General features: G+C 37.8%; 1 protein-coding gene across 1 annotated transcript in view; it reads left to right on the forward strand.

The window, feature by feature from the left end:
• LOC149172074 (E3 ubiquitin-protein ligase HOS1-like) overlaps positions 1 to 16,613 on the forward strand; it is a 184,813-nt gene that overhangs the window by 25,111 nt on the left and 143,089 nt on the right. The window lies entirely within an intron of this gene.

Below are 16,613 nucleotides of genomic sequence, written 5' to 3' on the forward strand. Positions count from 1 at the left end.
TCCATCTGTAATATCCATGTGGCGGGATCCTTGCCATCAAACTTCCTCATATCGATTTTTGGAACATGGTGAGTCTTCGATCCAACATTAGAGTCTATGGAATCATGATTAACATTTCTTTTGTTCTCATCATGAGTTTCCTTTAGTACTCTTTCACCCTTAGTGACCATTTCTTGTAGCAACTTATTCATATTTATCTTCAATTCTTCCATCTTATCATCCATGCCATCAATTTTAGCGTCCATGCCATTCACCTTAGCTTCCATGCTCTTTATCTTAGATTCCACGCCATTTATCTTAGCATCTGTTAGCTTTTGTGAGCGTGACATTTGTTGCACTTGGTCTTGTAATTTTGATATATCATGTAGCATTTCTTCCTCTTCTTCATGAGTCATGCTAGAGCTTTCAGGTTCCTTACTAGGTGTTTGCATTTTCTTTCCTCGGGGCATCAGTTATCGATAATAATGCTTTACTATGCCCTTTGAATTCCTTCAAACCAAGCTTATGCAACAATAAAAAATAAAAACTACACACCTTTTTTTACTTTGTAGAAGCCTGATATTGAATCTGATGTATCTCTGTAATTTCGAATCATCCAGTTCTGAAACTGTCACTTGTAGTAGCCATCTATGTCCTCTTTCCAATGCCACTAGTCTGAACCAAATTGGATTCTCCAAGAAAGAGTTATGCACAATCTCCCGCAGTGACCTGATTATAGACTAGTTCAGTAGAGAAAACTTGTATGAAGTGCCACGTGTCACTGTTTCAACCTTTGACTCTGAAAAGAATATAAAAGAAAACTACAGTCTGTCCTCTTTCTGTACCTTCTTACGAAATTTCAATCCGATGCTCAGAAAGAAAGTTATGACGATTTTCCCCAGGTCACCTGTTTTGAGTGTAATTCAGGAGTCTGCAAAAAGACCAACTTCTTCAGATCATATCTCCGCAAATATCGCGCGAAAAGCTCTGAAATTCGGAGCCAAGGTTCAGCGCGATTTCTTCTCAAATGGGTTTTTTTTGCGACTTCTGAAACGTCACAGAAAAAAAGTTATAGCGAAAATGCCACGATGACCTGTTTGGAGCAGCGAAACCCTAGAATCCAAAGCTCTGATACCAAATGTTATGAAACCAGCTCACAAAAAGATAGAAAAGAGAGATCCACGCCTTACAATTCAGCCTCTTCGAGGGGGCAACCTCCTTTACATTACATAAATGAACAATTCTTGGATGATACAAATGACAAAACCTCCTTTCTATATATAGGAGTCTAAGGAGTCACAATATAATCCAGCGGACCTAACAATAATAATATAAAGCCACAAAAATAACAATATGGGGGTAATAGGGGCACAACAATATAAATAAGGGGTATAACTACAATAGTAATGGGGTAATCACTAGTATTATAGGGACCCAACAGGGAAGGTCAAATTTTTAACCTTCCATGAATGACTTGGAGTCGTGGAGACACCCTCTTATGAGGGTCCCGCATGAGATGTATGTTGAGCTCTGGGAGCTCCGGGGGGCTTGGGGTACTTCTTGGAGCGGTGTGCGACCATAGGGTGAGTGGTTCACCTTCCCCTGTGATACCCCATGGTGACATATGCATAGGATGAGTGGTTCACCTTCTCCTATGGCATATGAGCAAGATGAGTGGTTCACCATCTCCTGCCGGCACATCCTACCCATGCAGTCCGGGACTCATGGGAAGCAATGTTTTAAAACTCCGACTCCGACTCGACCGAGGGTCGACTCCGACTCCGACTCCGACTCGGTATCGACTCGGCCGGCTCGATATCAATGACTCGGTCGTTATAAAAAATACATTAAATATTTATTTTTTATAAAAACACATAATTTTAAAGATTTTCATTCATGTTTCCAAACAGACAGCATTAAAATATAAATAGAAGACAACATATGATCAAAGTAGGCTCATGAATATATCCATTATATCAAAATGGCACCTAGTGCATTGTCCAATACATACACGATGATGATATAGAGATCAAAACAAAAACACATAACCAAGGAGGCTATAAATGGCCTCTACAACAAAAGTCTGTGACTAGTACTACTGGCTACACGATGATGATATAGAGATCAAAACAAAAACACATAACCAAGGAGGCTATAAATGGCCTCTACAACAAAAGTCTGTGACTAGTACTACTGGCTACTGCTAGAGTTGCCAACATCATCTGGTTCAGTGTTACTTGGGAGCAGGAGCGAAAGTGGGGAGCGAGAGCGACATTTTCAGAAGCTCCTGGTTTGGGAGCGAATCCCAGAGGAGTTCGACAACCAATGTCACTAACATCAAGGTACATAGAGGGATTGGTGCTCTTGATTAAATACGAGTTCCATACCCTAATACATGACAAAATTCAATGGAAACATTGCAATCCTCCAATCCTGAAATCTTGAAAAACTGATAAGTCTGTTGGATTTTGAATGAAATCTAAAATTCTACTTTCTCCATATGAAATCCAATGAGGCCGAAACCACTCTCAAACATCCCGAGTCATTTCATGGTAATGTTAAAAATTTAAGTAAAAGGATGAAAATGAAGATTAAGGAGAATGTCACTTTTACTTTAAGGATTTAACATTACCATGAAATTTGAATAGCATATCAATAGTAGAGAGCATTTGAGTGTGTTAAATAGGGTTTGGGAGGGGGAAATGGACCCCAAATAACATTTAACTAATTCATAAAACACATTGGAGTCGAAACCAATCAGAAAACACTTCAAAATTTCATTAAAAAAATGTCAAATCGCTGTTTTGATGGGGTTACGGGCCGTCGAGTCAATACGGAAACAGCTGAGTTCGCCGAGTCAGCCATGACTCGGCCTACTGAATCGTTTCCTCCACCGAGTCACATTTCTAGGCAATGAAACGGATCAACTTGGCTGTTTCTGTTTCAAATCGACCGAATTTTAAAACTATGATGGGAAGTACCTCTCATTTGGCCAATGAGTAGGGAAATGAGGATAGGGACCATAGTACTACCGATGGATGCATTGTGTACTATCGTACTCCCTATGCTAGGATGTTGATATTGATCTGGGATCAATGGAAGCTGACTTTGGGTCAGTTAAGAGTGGTATGACACACTCTCTATTATTGGAGATTGACTTCGGGTTAGTGGAGAATGGTATGATACATTCTTGATCATTTCTTCTTTCTTCATGGTTCAACAAAGCAGAGTAGAGCAGAGACATGGATGGTACAGTTTGGCAGGTGAAGTTCTCCCTAGTTGAGAGGGAATGTTAATTTTGGCAACTAGGGTCAAACTTCACATTGGGCACCTCATATTTTTATTGGATTCCTCTCTCCAAGAGGTGTAGGATTGATCTAAAGATCATCTCGTTCTGACATGTATAAATGAAATTATGAATTTATTTTGATTATGGACAAATTGTCAAGGTCGACCAACAAACTCATGTAGGCTCAGAAACCCAACAGTCACGTCTATTCATCCTCAACGTTTGCATATAAATACAAGGTGCCTCCTCCTCCTTTGGACACTTAACTCACTCAATCTTCTCTCTCCTTCATTGATTGGGTATGAACTTTAGAGGAAACTCTCCACATGTGTGAAGAAAGCGAAGGATTTTCTATTCTAGCCATTGACCAACGTTGAACGAAATTACAAGAGGTTCATTTGACTTGCATTGACCTGTTTGGAGTTCGGTTTTGGGTGGAGGACTTCTGTTTGGGTAGGCCATAGTTTTGGCAACAAAATCCAAGGCAGTTTGACCTTTGTTTGACCAACGTTGACTATGCTAAGGTTTGTCGTTGCATTGACTTTTGTTGACTAGGTTTGACTAGACTTTTTTAGACTATTTTTGTGCTGATTTGACTTGCTGTTGGAGGCCGAGTTGACTATGTTTGATCGAGTTGAATTGGAGGAAGAATTCTGCCTTGTTGACCAACATTGACTTTTTGGTTAGGGCTTGCTGTTACTGTTGTTTGACTGATTAGATTTCACTTTGATTGGGCGAGTGAAAATTATATATTGTACTCTCTCTCTCTCTGCTTCTCTTTTGAAGAATTATAAGAAGACTTGATCAAGGGTTTCCCCACATTTGGGTTTGTCCCTGGCTAGTGCCATATCTTGTGTCCTCTTGTCTTGGATTGTCTTCTACTGTTATTGTTTATGTTCTATCTACATTTTACTATAATAATGATGTGATTGCTAAACTAGATATTGATATTGGGCTTATAAAGAAATTGAAGTAAAATTGCTCTAAGCATAGAACATACCAGTGTTATCCTAAAATTAGCAGGGTTTGACTAATATACTTTTCTTTTCATCACATGACATAATTTCATAGTGATGCTTTCTTACATAGGTATATGAACTTGTGTAAGTTTTGTTAAAATGGGAGCATGTAAATTTAGTGGTTTCAACTTCCACAAAAGGTGTTGAACCCATTTTTGGTTATTTCCATTGTCATTGTCAGTTTTGTTCTCTCCACAGTATAGGCCACTATTGCTTTTTCTCCTCATCATTGGTATTTTGGTTCTCTAACACCACCATCATATTAAAAAATGGAACAAAAAATGGGAAGTTCTATCAAAATGGGAGCATGTAAATTTGGTGGTTTCATCTCCTTGCCCCCCTCATGCCTTGTTATATACTTCCACAAAGACTGTTGAACTTCCCAAGCATTGGAGAGTACATACTCGAAGCTCCCCCGCTCTTGGGAGCTGATCGGAAACGCTCCAAAACTATCGGGAGCTTCAATGGGTACTTTGGAGCTTTTCGGGAGCTTCATTGCAACCGATTTTTGACGTTTTGGGAGCTTCACTGCAATGAATAAGTGCAAACTTAGGTGTATTTGATGTTACCAGCTTGGGTGCTGCTTAAACTGATGGAATTGTGCGAAGGGAAGGGTATGTTGTTGGGTTTAGATCTGGATATGGGTCTGGAACTAAGAGAAACAACCCGTTTATGGAAAGCCCTTCTATCCAAATGAAGATGAGGCGCCTGGCCAATCCTGATCTTTGTCATTGGAAAGCTATTCATTCTCCTCATATACGCGGATGGTGGATGGATATAAAAGAATTTAGGAAGATTGTCGGCCACTAGCAAAACCATCATTATCGCCCGAGTTGAATGGACAAAAGATGGAATACTAAAGAAAAGAAAAATAGTTGAAATTATGAAATATAAATATTATTAAAAAACATTTTTTAATTTAATTTTCATATTTATTTAAGTATAAAATATATATTAACTTGGAAATTTATAATTTTATTATACAAACTCTTTTTAAAATAACATTGGATTTAAACTCTATTGTTTTAATTTTTTTTAATTACTATTATATATATTTTATTTTTTCTTATCTCTATTATAATTAGATGTAATATATATAATATTGGTAAGATTACATCAAGGGCAAAGAATTGAACCAGTGACTTAACATATAGCGTTGCATGAAATCACCTAGTAATCGAGTAATAACAACCTTTTTTCCGGTTTGGGAGTTCTGCATGTTTCTTTGCTCGGAAGGAATTTGATTGAGAAATTGTTGATGGATTAATATTTTGATTTTTTTGGCAGTGTTTCAAAGTTCAATCTTTTACATGTTTCTTTGCAAGATGGAATTTGATTGGCAAGTTTTGGATGGAAATAAATAAATTATTTTATTTTTATTTTTAATATATATTAAATTTTAATATATTATATTATTGCCGCTCCCAACTTGACGTTTCCTATAAATTTGGGCAATACTTCTAGCCGTGCCGGATACTCGTTCCCGCGTACTGAAAACTTGTGCAACATAGGTTTATTTCCATCATTGTTGTTAATGTCATCACCCCTGTCCATTTCTTCTTTCTCTTCACAATATGGGTCAATACGTCTTGACTCTTTCTTCCTCATCATTGGTGTTTGGGTTTTACAACAACACCATCATGATAAAAAGTGAAATGAAAAAAATAAACCACATGCCCATCATGCTTTTGAGAATAACTTGTTGCTTGCAATAGAGTGATGGAGGAGGTATGGGAAAGAGTAGGAGAAGTGAACATTCAAGTATTCAGAACAAAGAATGTACAAATTTTGCAACACATGGAAAGAAATGAGCAAGAATGGGCCCGACCTTTTCAACTCTTCAATGGCACTTGATTTTGCTATGGCAGCCTTTAATGCTTGTTATTATCGTTAACAACTAGCAAGAATCCTACTGAAATACTTAGCAAAGATGAGTGAAATGTGTGTTAGAATGAGAGCAAATGGACTGAGAGAATATTTTTAGTCCATCCAGGAGCCCTTGCCATGACTCACTTTCCCTAGTGGAACTTTGACCATATTCCCAGAATTCAAAAAAAGTTGCTCATTTTATGGAAGTATTAAGCAGTGCTCAAGGAGCATTTTTATGGTCTTAGGAGTCTCCTGTAAGTTGCACTGTTGGAGTGCTTTATGTAGGGGCAAGTAGTGTGCTTCCAAAAAAAGATCCTGGATGGAGCGACCTAAAAGCGTGCTTTGGGGTTGCTCCCTTCCAGAGTGCACTTCGGGAATGAAGCAATGGAGGAGAGTGCGCATGAAACCATGAAATGATCTTATACCTATTTGCATTGTCATGCAAGTTGTAAGAAATGCATTCCATTAAGCACCATTGTATTTCTCATGTGACCCTATCATTGAAGTCCTAAAAAAGTCAAATTATAAATATTTGAAAACATATCTAATTGTTGAGTGAAAATTTAAAAACAATGATATTTTTGATTCATAATTTGAATGAGATTCACAAACATGAAAGGTGTCTTGAAACCTTGAAATAATTTAGTAAATTGCATTGCCAGGCAAGTAGTAACAAACACTAGTCATCAAGCACCATTGTATTTTTTATTGAAATTTGAATTTATAATATTCAGAAGATGTTGGTAATATCACAGTGATATCCTCCTGGAGTGTGTGGCTCAAATGCTCACAAGTAATTTAAAAGTCACTTTGAGTTAGATTTATATGCGAGTGCTTTAGGCATCCCTTATTTCAGGGGTGTGGAGGGGGTTGTGGGGGCAATGTCACAAGGTTCGTTGAACTTGAACCTTGAGGTTTGAAGTTCGGTGGACCTCAACGAAATGTTCAAATTCGATTAAAATTCTGGCCAGGTTCAGTTTAAGCTCACAATGTTTTGTTTAGTTTGGAAAGGATTGCTAATGTCGTTAGTTCCTGCTTGCACACTGCATTGTACTTAGGCACTATCATTGTCCACGAAAAATCCATTCACACAGTGAACAGTCTGAGCATCTTTTTCCACTGGTTCTGATGAAAAATTCCATCCACGCTGTATCTGGTTTGAGTGGCTACTGGTTTGAGGAGAATGTTTGCTTGTTTTGATTCAAGTAGAGGGTGGCATCATTTTCTACTTTCGCCCCGTGGAGCACTTGACACAGTGGTTTCATGCGTTCGAAGCTTTAATGGGTACAAAGCACTTGACACAAGGGTTTCATGAGTTTGAAGCTTCGATGGGCTTGTCCATCTTGCCATAGATTTCATATAAATTTGTATATTTTAAATTTTTGACATATAATATAGTTTTGAGTTATATAAATTGAATTATTGAAATTCTTTATTTTTATTATTTAAAGAGTGTACATAAATTATATAATTTAAAAATAATTTTGTTTAAATTATATAAATGGATAAATATTTAGTTATACATAGTTTATTATTTTATGTTATATTTTATTTTAAAGATTATGTATATGTGTGTGTGTGTGTGTTGTATACACTGGAACTTAATGGTGAACCTCATCTGAACCTTATTAAAAAATTCAAATTCGAATCGAATGTAATTGTTGTCGAACTTGAAATCAAACCTGAACCATGTGACATAGGTGGGGACCACATGCATAGGTGTTCCCCACCTCAAATGTGAAACATCCCTGTAATCCTGGGAAATGTTTTGCTTTGCATTTAGCAAAAATGAGTCTCTGGGAAATGTTTTGGTTGAATTTTCAGTGCCCTGGGGATGCAAGGAGCAAGTGGAGTGTGGCCGCCATCCTCAGGAGAGCTTCCTGGTGTAATATTGCATTTTTCTTTGGGTACCTGATTAATAAGGTTTCTTACGTGATTAATTTTCATCTTTCTTCATTTGAAAAATATATTTTCTTGACATTCTCCTAAACATCGATGCCCAAGTTCCCTATACTCGCAGTTCCCAAACACATGATGAAATCTCGTACCTTTCTTGGTGCTTGTGGGAACTTGCATTTGCACACATTTCTGCTTGCTGAGAGCCTAGTTGACTGCTGATTTAAACTTGTAAAATTCAGTTCTGCAGTCTTGATGCTCACTGATTTCATGAGTCTTCTTGTCAACAATCCACTATTCCTGGACCTAAGCACCAGGTGACTGGATGGTATTCACAATGCTAAACAATAATTCATGGTCAATTGGTAACTTAATATTTAGGATGGAAGTTTTGAAAATCTGCTTTATCTGTGGAGAAGTGCTTACTATTTTGATGAATTGAAAATGCCTAGTAGCAAAAAACTTCCTACCATATATTTTACCGTGTATTATCAGTTATGCGTGGTTCCAAAATTGTAGTTTATTATATCCTGATAAAACCTCCTCAATTGAAGAACTGTGCATAATGTACATTTCGGAGATCACAGGTTTAGGGTTTTTACCTATGTTGCACAGGGACCTGTGTACCTTTGTCCCGTGTTTTGAGGAATTGGGGACCTTTATAAACTCCCCCATACTAGTGGGGACTTCATCAGGGACTTGGGGACTTGCTGGCTGCTCCCAAGACGTTCCAGGCAGATTTCAGTGATGTTTTTGATAAATTTAAGGGATGTTTATGACAAATTGCCAATTCTCCAAATTCAGGGATGTTTTTGACAAATCTCCAAGAATTCCCCGCCTCAGATAAAACCTTTGCCCATAACAGAGTGGAATAACAAGAGGATGCCAACTAGGGTGGAATCTTTCACCACCGAAATTGACAGGGGAGAAGGGGTCTTAAAACCCAAAGAAATTTAGAGACAAATATTCCAATCCTATGATGATCAAGATGAATTCATCCCTCTCATATTTATAGATTTCCTATAGGAGTCTCTCCTCAAATGATTGAGTAAATTTCACTTCAAACTACAGATTTGGGTTTCTTTGCCCAGCTGCCCCAAAACTCATCCAGAATTGGAAATTTTGGGGTTTTCCCCTTCATTGAGGACTGTAGCCTACGGGGATCGCTATGCTATTTCGTCCCTTAGGCAATTAATTTTCCGGGAACATTACGGCCCCCCCTTCCTGACATTGCTTGTCCTAAAGCAATGACAACTTCTGCTGTTGCTCACTGTGTTGTCTAATCCAAGAGTGCAAAAAATGATCGCTTGTTGTCAAAGTCAATTAGACGATGTGTCTTGCGCATGAAAAAAGAGACTTCTCTAATAACCTCAAGTATTCAGAAACCGTCAATGCTTTTCAGCATACTTTACAAATGTCATACCCACCTTTGCTCTTCTATGTTTTGTAACACTGCTCGAACTAGCATCATCGAGATCATGTTGCACAGCAGTAGGTCCTAGATGCAACTTCTCAAATAAAACAAAATATCCTTCTATAAACAGCAAAACCCTTTGTGTATCTGGAGGAAGAGACGGTGCCATGGAAGATGCTGCAGCATTCCTACTTGACACAAAAGGAAAATCAGAAATATTTCTCAATCACAGTTCAATTTCACTTATACAACTGCTGAATCCTTGCCATAATAGGTCAAGGGCTGCATTTAGCTCCCCAGCAATAAAAAAAATTCAATTTCATTGTCATCAGTGGCTCCAGCACCAGTAGCTGATGTACTCAATGCTTGTAGAACCCTCAAAATAGCTGCTCCTGCATTGACCAAGCAAAATGATGATCCCCCCTTGTCACAAATCCTCGTGTATAGGACAAATATCTTCAGGATCAGGACTTGCCAACTAACTACAAGCATAGCAAAGGATTCTACGTTTAGGCTGTATAACGATGCCTGTATTCATTGCATTTTCTGAAATTTCCCTGAGAGCAGTTGTAACCCTCTTCTTTGAATGGGAGGAATCTCTTAAGAGAAAATGAACAAGCAAAGTCATTGTACCAAGTTCTAATACTTTGTCTCAAGATCCAAATTTGAAGGACTGGTGAAATTTAATGACACTCCAAGAGCATTCTCTATTTGGGTGCCTTCTCTGACATTGTAATTGCTTGGTTTTCCTGAAGAATGCAAATCAACTATTGCATCCAAAACACCTGCTTACAAAAGCACATCGTTAATGTGGCCATCAATTTTTGGAAGATAACATAGGATAGCTACAAACTGAGCCCTCTCTGCTTCTTGATCTGCATTTGATATTCTGGCCACAAAATCCTTGATGTGGGTTTCTCCTAGATTTCTTGCAAGTTCATATTCTTCCCCATCTTCTGCTAGACAGGAGAGCATCTTCATCACAAATAGACGGACATCAAAATTTGGATCACACAGAAGTGTTAACAGTACTTGGATGACTTGTGCATTTCTCACATGAAACATGACAGTCAAACTCTTAGAGGCCAGGCTGAAATGTATCTGAAGAAAATGAACTTTCAAAGAAGGCCTTGCCAAACTTAAAGATTCTAAAGTTTTATTGGTATTCTTTTTAGAAGCCAATGTCCTCAGCTCACGATGGATTTTTACACCTCTAGATGATGCTCTGGCTAAATTAGTCAGGATCTCAGCCGCATGCTCTCTTAAGTCAAATTTCAATGATGCCATAGACATTGATTTTGGATTATTCTTTGATCTCATTCGGAGAAGAGGAGGTATGATGTCTACATCAGTTTCAGCAACTTTACCACAATCCATGTACTCTATTTTGGAGAGTTCATTTGCAAGAAATGCTTGTGTTTTGCAATGATTTTCTGCCATTTCTATGATATTGACGTCAATGTTTTAAAAACCGGAACCGGTGACTGGACTGGTCCACCTAATGAACCGAGTTTCGAACCGGAACTGGTCGAACCGGGACTGGTCAGGTCTAAACGAACCGGTTTAAAAAAAATACATTAAATAATTAATTTTTAATGAAAACAAACTATTTTTAAGATTTAAAACCATGATTCCAAACCAATAGAAACAAAATATGCAAGGTTTGCTGATGTATATACCATGTAAAGGTGAATATATCAAAATGGCATCGAGTGCAATACATATCCGCAACAAAATACATAATCAATGAGGTTCCAAATGGCCTCTAGAGTCCGAAAACAATGCTCTAAGCTATGGGGTCACTGAACTACTACAAGTCTACATATCAGTGATCAACAACATGATCACTCCTCATCATGACCAAACTCATCACCACTACTAGATAAGAGATCATCAACATGAGCTACATAAATCCTCCGAGTTTGAGGACTCCTAAAACTCCTCTACAACTTTAGTAGTAGTAGCAAAAATAGATATCAAAACTACAAATCACTGATCAACATGGTCACTCATGAAACTCATCATTGATTCAATGCTACTAGAAATACATAAACATCATCAACAAGAGATACGTGAACATCATCTAGATCAAAGTCTTCAGACTTGGATTGCTCAACCTTATAACATGATAGAAATTGAAAAGGTTTAACATGCCTAACCAATGATTTTGGTTTGAGTGAAGGGTTCATCTCCTCAACCTTATAATGTGATAGATAAAGATTAGCATGCCTAACCAGTTGTTTTCCTTTGAGCGAAGGGTGCATTCTTGTTAAGGCCATGGTAGAGGAGTTCAACAATCAGTACCACCAACATCAACAAAGTTTAACAATCAATGCCACCATGATCAAGGTTCTTAAAAGGCTTCATGCTCTTGATCAAATGCCAATCTCATACCCTCATGCATGATAGAATCAAATGGAAACATTACAAACCCCTGGGCCCCAAACCATGAAATCATGAAAACCATCAAGTCTGCTGAATTTTGAGTGAAATCTAAAATTCTAGTTTCTCTATATGAAATCCAATGAGGTCGAAACCACTCTCAAACATCCTGAGTCATTTCATGGTAATGTTAAAAATTTAAGTAAAAGTGACTTTTACTTTAAGAATTTAACATTACCATTAATTGCCAACATTGTTAGGGTTGAGATGTGTGAGGAAAATGAGAGGGTAGGCTTGTTTTTTTTGGAGGGACTATTTTTGGAGGAAAGGAACCTCAAATTTCCCTCAAAACAGCTTCAAAACTCACAAAAATGCATTTTGTGGGGTTTATAGTTGCCCTGGCAATAAACCGGCTGGTCAGCACTGGTTTGTCCACTTTTTTGGCGAAATGGAGGGTCAAACCGGGTTTTTTTGCCGGTTTGAACCGGTGGGCTAGCTAACCGGCCGGTTTGATTGGTTACCGGTTCAGACCGGCCAGTTTTTAAAACACTGATTGACGTCCACCGCCGATAAGTTCATCAATACTTATTTTGACTTTTCTGCATGTGGACCGTTGAGCACGGAAATCAATGAAGGGATTTAATTCCGAGTCTTCCCTATAGTTTGACATAGTTGAGGAGCTTTTGAAAGCACTGATAGCAATGAAACTGCTAGGTTCTTCATCTCAGTTTCATCTGTGAGATGGTTCACTGCTGCTTTGATTCCTCCAGAATTTGCAATCTTCTCCTGTTCCAAGATGAGACCTTGTTCATGACATATGCAAACTTGTCTAGAACTTGATTCCCATACGAGAACTAAAGCATCAAACACAAGACGATTATTGTACAGCCAATCTGGCATCAATTTAACCAAAGTTGACATCCGTCTGGCATCTGGCTTCCAGTAGACTGTACTCCAACAAAATTATCTGGTGCTGCTGAATTTAAAGTATCACTGCTACTTGTTACAGATGGCATCTCAGTTGAATTACCAGCATCATCAGGGTTCTGTATCACCTGCGGAAATGTATGATTAATTATTGTATCTGGTGACTTGGCGAGTTCCTCTCTTAAGGGTTGCCCAGCTTCTGACCTGATAATATCCATGAATCTTGTAAAATGCTTTGGCTCTTTCAATCGATCAAAAAAATAATCCACTACCTCTGATGTATGACGATTTAAAAACTTAGTTGTATCCTCTTGCAAAGGTGTGCATTCTGCACCTCCAACAACTTTGTTCATTCTGATCTTATGCTTTTCACAAGCATCATTAACTAGAACAATACAAACTGTATCCTTTCTCTTTTTACCTTTAACGAGGATGGTATCAGCCCGAAAAAACTGCAATGTTTCCATACCTTGCTCGCCAGTGTTCATATCAAAATCTTCTAAAACTGAATTTTCTTCGTCCCTTATGACAGTATTTTCTGTGATTTTATCATTCAGATTGGAGCCAGGTTGCTCTTTCTCATCTATTTGTCAATTTGTAGGCTCTTCCACTTACATATCTTCAGAAAGAAATTCTTCCTCTGCCTGTGGTTGTACCCCTGTAGAATCAGTGTGTGCATCCTCTATGGTTCGATCCTCAGGGATGTCATTTTCATCGTCGCCAACTCTTGAATCTTCTGGTGATGTGTCATGACTTCCATAATTTTTATCTTGTGTCCATGTTTTGTCATGACTTTCATAATTTTTTCTGAGCCCCATTGAGTCTGATATGGTATCCTGGACAGATGCCTCAGTCTCACTTTTTTCATGAGGATTGACTGGTGGACAATCCTGGTCTTTGTTCCACAATTGTTCATCAACTATAACTTCTTTTCTTTCAAATAAGGCTGGATGATTGCATTCCTTTTCTCTTGGTGATACAGCCATGTCCATGCTTTGGTTTGAACCTTTCTGACATTTTGTTTTTCAGGCCTGGGCTTATGATCGGTATTGCTTGGTTTGTTTTTCTTACCACTATTCCAGAAGTCATCCCAATTTTTCTTTCTTAGATGCTGTGGTGTTTTGTTATATTCTTCTAATCTTCTGTTCCATTCTTGCAGCCTGTTGATATTTTCTGCTTGTTGCTCTTCCATCTTCCTCAAAGTCTTTGCTTGCTGCTCTTCCAGCTTTCTCCAAGACTTTGCATGCCTTTGTCAAAAATTTGCTTCCAGTGGTTCCATTTTTAATTACCATCTAGGCTGGCAAGATTTCTGCTCTGATACCACTGTAGAGTGCTAGGGTAATTTTTTCCTAGGTTTTTTCATGCAGTTAGGTGTTTTTCAACAGCTATTCATAAGATAGCACTTCAATATGAAATATTTTTTCCAATCAACAATGAAGCGAACAATTCATTCCAGTCCCAAAGTTACAATCTTAACTGAGTTTGAGCAACCAGATAATATAATCAGTCCTGCCGTCTGTAATTACACAGAAATTTGATACTTATAAAGTTATAATATCTCAGCTATAGTATGTAATACAACTATTTAAAATGTTAAAAATCAGATCCTCTTCTACTCTGCGACTATTTTGTCCAGGCTAAGTTGTGATGACGTGAAACTCCTTTGTTCATGTCTTTGACTTTAGCACGGGTTTGATTACTTCATTCTGGCCCTCCACAACGTAGCTTGACACACAGCGTGCCCTTCAAGACTCTACGTTCTGCTTCAGGACCTGTCTCCTACAGCGAGAGTACTAAGGCTCCGTCCTGAGATGCGCTAGATTTCTGCGAGGGTCATCCAGTCATCGAAATCTTCCAACTCAGTTATGGAGGTGACGTTCACTTGTGCAATCTGATGCAACTTTGTAAATTCTGGAAAATCACTCTACTGGAACTCCTCAGGAATTGTTGCAAGATTCGCTGCCTTAAATGGATGATTTCCTGCGGCCAAGACAGAAAGTATAAGAGCGAGCTTTGCGGCTTCCAGATGTATGTTCTATGCCTGGGGTCCGATAGTCTTCGCTGTCCTCCCAGATTGATTTTCTTATACAAGGACAAAAATCAAACAGAAGATTTTTGCTGTCTCTTTGCTGGTAATTCCCGTGCCAGAACCATATCAAAAGACAAGCAGAGACTTTGGTGTCTTCCAAAGGATAATTGCTGTGCCTAGAATAAAGCTCGATATCAACAGAAAACTCGTTTCCCTCAATGATGTCGTGATACCCGGAATAGATCAAGACGAATAGAAGCTTGCTTCCTCAAATAGAATTCCTGTGCCAGAACAGAATTAAGTCTCCAAGAATTGACTGCTTCAGATAAAACCTTGGTGCCCAGAACAATGTGGAATAACAAGAGGATGCCAACTAGGGTGGAATCTTTCACCACTGAAATTGACAAGGGAGAAGGGGTCTTAAAACCCTTAGAGCCTCAGTCTCAAAGAAAATTAGAGGCAGATGTTCCAATCCAATGATGATCAATATGAATTCATCCTTCTCATATTTATAGATTTCCTAGAGGGTTCTGTCCTCTTTAAATGATTGAGTAAATTTTGCTTCAAACCCCAGATTTGAGTTTCTTTGCCCAGCTGCCCCAAAACTTGCCGAGAACTAGGATTTTTGGTTTTTTCCCCTTTATTGAGGACTCTAGCCTACAGGGATTGATAGGCTATTTCATCCCTTAGGCAATTAATTTCCCATGAACATTACAATTGCTCAAACTTTTTCAGAATTGGCAAGTGCAAGGTTTCTGCATAATACTATACATTATAGCTTGTTATGCTTAGAAACTTGAAACAACTACAAATGTCCACGGTGAATTATAAATTTTTAACATATATATATATATATATATATATATATATATATGATTGTTGTCCCGTGAAAATTTTGGGTTGTGCTCTAACTGTCCTGGGGACATGTCCCGCTGTTCCCCCATCCCAAAAGCTAGTGCATCATAGGCGTATACTATAAAATATGATTTATGTACCCTTTATCAATGTCAAATTCTAAAGTTGATTGGTTCCTATTAAAGTAGTAGTTAGAATTTTGAACCTAAAATCAATCTCATGTCATATAAAATTGTTAAAATTGGGTTTTTACATGAATGTTCTGTAAACCTGGTGGCTAAGGCTGTAACAGTGGCAATTGCCTACAGTATATGATATCTCAGATCTATTATGGAGAGTTGTACTTCTTGCATTACATGGGGCCATCTTCTAGTGACTCTGCATGTAAATTTTTGCTGTAGCTTGCTAGCCAGTTAGATTTTCTGTTATTTTATTATTTATTAGTGTGATGTTTTAGCTCCAAGAGAAGCTGAAAAGACTTTGGTTGCCAAATTAGCAAAGAGTTACATTACCAATAAATCCGTACAATATTAAATAAACTTTTTGGCTGATTTTCTGCAGATTTACTGCTATGTGAATTTTGAATTAATTATACACATTAAGGATATAGTGTTATGCTTGCTGCCCTAGAAATTGGATCACCCGTCTCACTTTCTTTTGCAAATTTCTACTCATTTTTGTTATTCTAATTATAACTGATTTTTGATAAACAGTTTAGATTGTTTGCTTGTATCTCATACATGACTTTTTTTTACCTATATTCATAACTTTTTAAAGACTATTTTGCCTATTTCCTCATTGTTGAGGTCCATGTTTGAAGTCCCCATAGGAAGCTAGATGATTTCTCTTGGACTATTATCTGAAAACAGATTACAGATTTATTGTAGAAAGTTCATATACTAGTCTTGATTGGCTTAAAATTTTCTTAAAATTTCAAGTTGTAAAAGTGCTTCT

This window comes from Pinus tabuliformis, chromosome 4_2, assembly GCF_031772625.1.
Source record: "Pinus tabuliformis cultivar Carrire ecotype Pingquan chromosome 4_2, CPIR1, whole genome shotgun sequence".
NCBI lineage: Eukaryota > Viridiplantae > Streptophyta > Pinopsida > Pinales > Pinaceae > Pinus > Pinus tabuliformis.